This window comes from Mandrillus leucophaeus, unplaced genomic scaffold (assembly GCF_000951045.1).
Source record: "Mandrillus leucophaeus isolate KB7577 unplaced genomic scaffold, Mleu.le_1.0 Scaffold80, whole genome shotgun sequence".
In the NCBI taxonomy this organism is placed as follows: Eukaryota; Metazoa; Chordata; class Mammalia; order Primates; family Cercopithecidae; genus Mandrillus; species Mandrillus leucophaeus.
Window position 1 is genome coordinate 2,726,409 of NW_012108697.1, and position 6,435 is coordinate 2,732,843.

Here is a 6,435-nt window from a genome sequence, read left to right on the forward strand (position 1 = left end):
TAGGCGCCTGCCACCAGGCCCAGCTAATTTTTGTATTTTTAGTAGAGATGGGGTTTCGCCATGTTGGCCAGGCTGGTCTGGAACTCCGGACCTCAGGTGATCTGCTCACCTCAGTCTCCCAAAGTGCTGGGATTACAGGCGTAAGCCACCGTGCCTGGCCTTTTTTTTTTTTTTTTAAACAGGGTCTCACTATGTTGTCCAGGCTGGTCTTAAACTCCTGAGCTCAAGTGATTCTCCTGCCTCAGCCTCCCAAACCACTTTTTATAACCACTTTTTTAATATGGCTTCTGGCAATCAAAAGTCACATTTTGCTGTGTTGCCTAACACAACTGGTACATCACAGAACCCAAGATTTTAAAAGTTTGGCAATTCCCCAAACTGTTAAACAGTTATTTATTATATGACCCAGCAATTTCACTCATAGGACTATACCCAGGAGAAATGAAAACATACGTCAATACAAAAATTTGTGCACAATGTTCATAGTAATGTTATTCATAATAACCAAAACAGATAAATGAATAAACAAGACGTGATCTATCCTTATAATAAAATATTATTTGGCCATAAAAAGGAATGACATGCTGATAGATGCTACAATGCTAGATGAACCTTGAGAACAGTATGCTAAGTGAAAGCAGACAGACACAAAAGCCCATAGATTTTATGATCCCGTTTATATGAAATGTCAAGAACAGGCAAATCCACAGTGATTGCCAGGGGCTGAGGGGAGAGGAAATGAGGAGTGACTGCTAATAGGTAAGGGAGGTTTCTCCTTGAGGGTGAGGAAAATGTCATGGAGTTAGATGATGTGGATGACTGCAAAGACCTGTGAATATATGGAAAATCACTCAATTGTACACCTCAAATCAGTGGATTTTATGGTTTCTAAATAACTCAGTAGAGCTGCTACTTTCTTTCTTTTTTTTTTTTTTTTTTTAAGACAATCTCGCTCTGTCGTCCAGGATGGAATGCAATGGCGCAGTCTCAGCTCACTGCAACCTCTGCCTCCCGGATTCAAGCGATTCTCCTGCCTCAGCCTCCCAAGTAGCTGGGACTACAGGCGTGCACCACCGTGTCCGGCTATTTTTTGTACTTTTAGTAGAGACAGAGTTTTACCATGTTGGCCAGGCTGACCTCAAGTGATCCGACGGCCTCGGCCTCCCAAAGTGCTGGGATGACAGGCATGAGCCACTACGCCTTGCTGGCAAAAACATTTTCACATGTGTGTTAATAAAGACCCATTCCCCAGGTCCTGCCCCTGGAAGACTCTGATTCACAAAATGGGGTGGGGAGAGGACACGTGACAAATCGCAGTTTTGAGAAAGTTAAGAATTACATGATCAGAAAAGTCAGGGGAATATTAGAAATACAAGAGAGTGGCCAGGCGTGGTGGCTCATGCCTATAATCCCAGCACTTTGGGAGGCCAAGGTGGGTGGATCACAAGGTCAGGAGTTCAAGACCAGCCTGGCCAAGATGGTGAAACCCCGTCTCTACTAAAAATACAAAAAATTAGCCAGGCACAGTGGCAGGCACCTGTAATCCCAGCTATTTGGGAGGCTGAGGCAGGAGAATCGCTTTAACTCAGAGGGCGGAGGTGGCAGTGAGCCAAGATCATGCCATTGCACTCCAGGCTGGGTGACAGAGTGAGGCTCCGTCTCAAGAAAAACAAAAGAAAAAGAAATACAAGAGAGTGGCCAGGCGTGGTGGCTCATGCCTGTAATCCCAGCACTTTGGGAGGCCAAGGTGGGTGGATCACAAGGTCAGGAGTTCAAGACCAGCCTGGCCAAGATGGTGAAACCCCGTCTCTACTAAAAATACAAAAAATTAGCCAGGCACAGTGGCAGGCACCTGTAATCCCAGCTATTTGGGAGGCTGAGGCAGGAGAATCGCTTTAACTCAGAGGGCGGAGGTGGCAGTGAGCCAAGATCATGCCATTGCACTCCAGGCTGGGTGACAGAGTGAGGCTCCGTCTCAAGAAAAACAAAAGAAAAAGAAATACAAGAGAGTAACACACTGCATTCTGGAGTCACAGAGGTGGTCTGCTTGGCGGTCCAGTCCTCAGGAGGCCAGAACCAAAGCATGGAGTCTTCCTCGAGAAACTCCAGGCACCTCCTATCCTGAGTCCTAGGACTCTCTCTCCCCTCCCAGGAGCTCCGAGCACTTGGCAAAGGTAACGCAATCTTAGCACCCTGCAGCCTCCGGCTCCCGTAGGCCCTGCTGGGCAGGCTGCACTCCTTTTGATTCCAGAAATATTCGCCCAGCACTCGGGCAATTGGCAGTGAGCTGGAACTCGAACCCAGGAATCCCAACGCCCACAGATTCTCACCTCCAGCTCCAACAAAGGCCTCTCTGTCGGGTCTGGGTGTCTCCCGGAGGGCATGCATCCCTCCCAGGACTGGGGGGTGGAGGCGAGGGTGGCGTGCGGAATGGAATCTGTGCTACCGACGCACATTCACTGCTTCTCAGGTTGCCCAATCCCACTGCCTGAGGGGACGGATGGGCAGAGCTTTCTCTGCGCTTGGCAAGGGGTGTCCTGGAGGAACTGAGGCCCTGGACCAGTCACACCCCTGCCCCCCACCCCTCCTCAGGCCTTGCTGCTCTCTGAGTCCAAGGCCTGACCAACAGGCCGCCTGGAGTCTGCATCCTGCCAGGGTAACAGGGCTGGGAATGAACAACGGAGCTCTTGTTCAGACATGCTTTGTAGCCAATGAGGTTACCCTCTGGAAATACTTCTAAATAAATCCAAACGCCAGCCCATCCTGAGGTCTATATGCAGCCTGGCTTTTGGTGCAATGTACACCCTGGGGGCGTTTCACCCCTCCCTGGCCCCAACAGCCACCTCTATATGCAGCTCATTCCACCTTCACAGTGATGTTTCCTCGGGAATCAGAGGCAGAATCCACAGGTTCGCCAGTGTAGGGCCAGGAAGCAGAGTGCCCCACGTGTCCTACTCCTTCCAAGGCTCCCTCCCCAAAAAGCACAAGGAGGCAAGGTCAGCTACAGCTGAACAGACCGACAGGGGCCTTCTCCAGGGAAACAGCAGCCTGCGCTGTCTCTGCTCCAGATGTAACAAGCCCTGGCAGGATGGTGGGGACCATCTAAAGAGAGCTGCCTGTCCCTGTAGCAGCCTCTGAGCCTGACTCCCCTTGGCGGTGGCAGAGACTCACCCCATGGCTCTTCTTATCCTGGAGGAGGGGTTCCCCAGTTTCTTTTTTTTTTTTTTTTTTTTTTTGAGATGTAGTCTCGCTCTGTCGCCTAGGCTAGGGTGCAGTGGCGCGATCTCGGCTCACAGCAACCTCCGCCTCCCGGGTTCACGCCATTCTCCTACCTCCCGAGCAGCTGGGACTACAGGCACCCGCCACCATGTCCGGCTAATTTTTATATTTTTAGTACAGACAGGTTTCACCGTGTTAGCCAGGATGGTCTCGATCTCCTGACCTTGTGATCCACCCACCTCGGCCTCCCAGAGTGCTGGGATTACAGGCGTGAGCCACCCGCGCCCGGCCAGGGTTCCCCACTTTCAAACCACTCAGGAGCCTAGGGGTACAACCTCACATACATACAGGATTCCACCCCCCTAGCAAGATCTTTGTTAGCTTCCCCAGTTCCCAGAGGGGGGAAGTGGGTCCCCAAAGGTGCTGAGAGAAGCCAGGCGGTGCGAGTCTGGCCCACCACTTTGGCATGTCCACTCCACCTGGCAAGAAGGGATCCAGAGGCTGAGAGTTCCCAAGGAAGGCTGCAGAGCTCACCTCTGGAAGAAGAATTCCAGGGAGAGAGGCAGTCCTGAGCTGGAAAAATAGGGATTTCAACACCAACTGACCAAAACACCAACGGATCGGTCTCCAGTTGAAAAGCCTGTCTAGGGTAGCATTTTTCTCCCCAGAGAGCTTCCATCAAACAGTCTCTCTTGACACTCAAAACCCGTTGAGATGAGTAAGGAAATGTTATTACCATTTTAAAGGTGAGAAAGTGGCTTGGCCATGTAAAAGACCTATAAGCAGCTAGCTAGCTAATTTTTTTATTTTTTATTTTTTATTTATTATTGAGACAGGGTCCCACTCAGTCACCCAGGCTGTCGTGCAGTGGCACGATTACGGCTCACTGCAGCCTGGACCTCCTGAGCTCAATCGTCTGCTCACCTCAGCCTCCCGAGTAGCTGGGACTACAGGCATGCACCACCATGCCCAGCTAGATTTTGTTTAGTTTGCAGGGACAGGGTTTTGCCATGTTGTCTAGGCTGGTCTCAAATTCCTGGGCTCAAGCAATCCACCCGCCTCAGCCTCCCAAAGTGCTGGGATTACTGGCATGAGTCATGCGCCCTGGCCAACTAGTTCATTTTTTAGCAACCTTTAGGCTCTTGAGATTGTCTCTGCCCAAAAACTTACGGGACGGGGATGTATGCTGGGGAAAAGGTTGGGGGAGAAAAAAATTTTACAAACCTGAACTGCTCTGATATTGAATGAATATAATTAAAAGTATACCCTCCAAGCAACAGGAAAAAATAATTCATGTGTCTAATCTGAGATACCCTGGAAACTTGCAGGAGGACAATCACTAATAAAACACTCCTGGTCCCCACTGCTATGTGTCGAATTCCATGAAGAAATGACTGTAGCCATGTGCAGGAGTCCTGAGAGGCAGGCAATTGTCTTTATATTATTAACAGTAATGGGAAACGTACTACCAGGAATAATCATTTCTGCATCGTGCCAACCTGAACTTCCATTTCACTGTATGAGCTGCCGGGCATCAAAGCCAACACATTCGCAGAAATGCTCGAGGAAAGGAGGGGGAAGAGAAGAAAGCCCAGCCTTCTGCCCACCACCCTCCCCTCACCCCATCTATTAGAAAATCTATTTCTAAATAAATCATGAGGAAGCCCAATCTGCAAAATATTCCATAGTGCTAGGTGAGGCAGAACCCCCCTGAAACATCACAACAACATTTGAGATCTAAATCTCAACATTTCATCTACCCCACCTTGGTCCAAATTAAATGAAATGCTATCACGCTGCTGTGTTTTAAAACAGTGTCCGAGAAGGTAGAAAAGGTTACCCACAGCAAGCAAGGACTGCCATCCTCACCATAGCAACGCGCCTATTTATAATATGGTCTACCTGCATCAAAGGCTTGTGCAGACACTCAAGGCAAGTCTAGTGCTACATCCCAGCCCGAAGATGAAGCCGCAAACTCTCATGAGCATGTCAATGAAACACTTCCAATTACATTACATGCCACAATTATTAGCATTGACTAGCAATTTTTTCTTTCTTCCTGCTCATATAAGAGTAAAGAGGAAGATGAATTAAGACAGTTTCTAGGACATAGTAGAAACCCAGCACGTGACTTTATAAAGTGTTTTGGCTTTTTTTTTTTTTTTTTAATGGTTAACTCCAGAGGCAGAGACAGGAAAGGGCGGTTGCTAAGAGAAGCCAGACCTGAGGCTGCGAGTCCTCACTAATGTCACGTGCAAGGCCTCAGTCACTCCAGCCAGAGAGAGAAATTCCAGAGGAACCCAACTGACCTAGATACAGCAATGGGTACATTACAGATCCTAAATAAGTATTTGTTTCTGGTGCCGTTTTTTTTCCCCACTGAGGCATTTTTATTTTATTTTTCAATTTTTTTTTTTGCGTGGGTGTATTACATCCCTAGAAAAAGAATCCCAGGCTTTTTCCACCTGTGTGTTTTCTCTTTGTGGTCCATGATGCCAGCTGAGGTCAGCACAATGCAAGCCAGCTGCTGGGATAGAAGCAGATGATTCTGCCATCTTTCTAGATCTTTGAGCTGCACATCACATCTCCACAGCTGGCCACTTCACACTCGTTTAACCTGCCTGTGAGGTTCATCATAATCTTCCCTGCTCCGTGATGATCGATAATTTGAAATTCGTCAATGCACCCATGCTTCATCATCACACTTAGAAATTGGACGACTGTGGAGCTCCACCTATGAAGAACCTGGTGTTTGCTTCTTTTTCCCGCAATGTTGATGCTCTTGAGAGCATCCACCAGGACATTCACATACACCATTATGGTAGAAAAAGGAGATTTGTTTCTTTTGAATGCATTTGGGGGAAGAAAAAAAAAAAGCGAGTTTCTGCTTCCTACAAGGTCTCCAGAAGTGGCCTCTTATTCAAAAAGCAAAAGATACTGTATCATTTCATTATCACAACAATCCTTAGAAGGAGACAGTTTTACTCTGCCTATTTTACAGACAAGGAAACTGAGATTTATTTGCTGCAGGTCATATAAAGTCAAATAGTAGCAAAGCTAGGATTCAAAGACAGGTCTAACTCTACAGTCAAGCTCTTAACTACTTCCTTTATCTTGATGTTTCTCTTGGCACATTAAGTGCATCTCGAATAGTTCTTAGCTACCAGGAGATGCTCAATAAGTATTTTTAAAATAGAAACAAACGAAACGAACAGC

At 47.8% G+C, this 6,435-nt stretch overlaps 1 pseudogene; it reads right to left on the reverse strand.

Moving 5' to 3' along the window:
- Window positions 1-5,655: 5,655 nt before the first annotated feature.
- On the reverse strand, window positions 5,656-6,036 carry LOC105530145 (annotated as a pseudogene).
- Window positions 6,037-6,435: the final 399 nt, after the last annotated feature.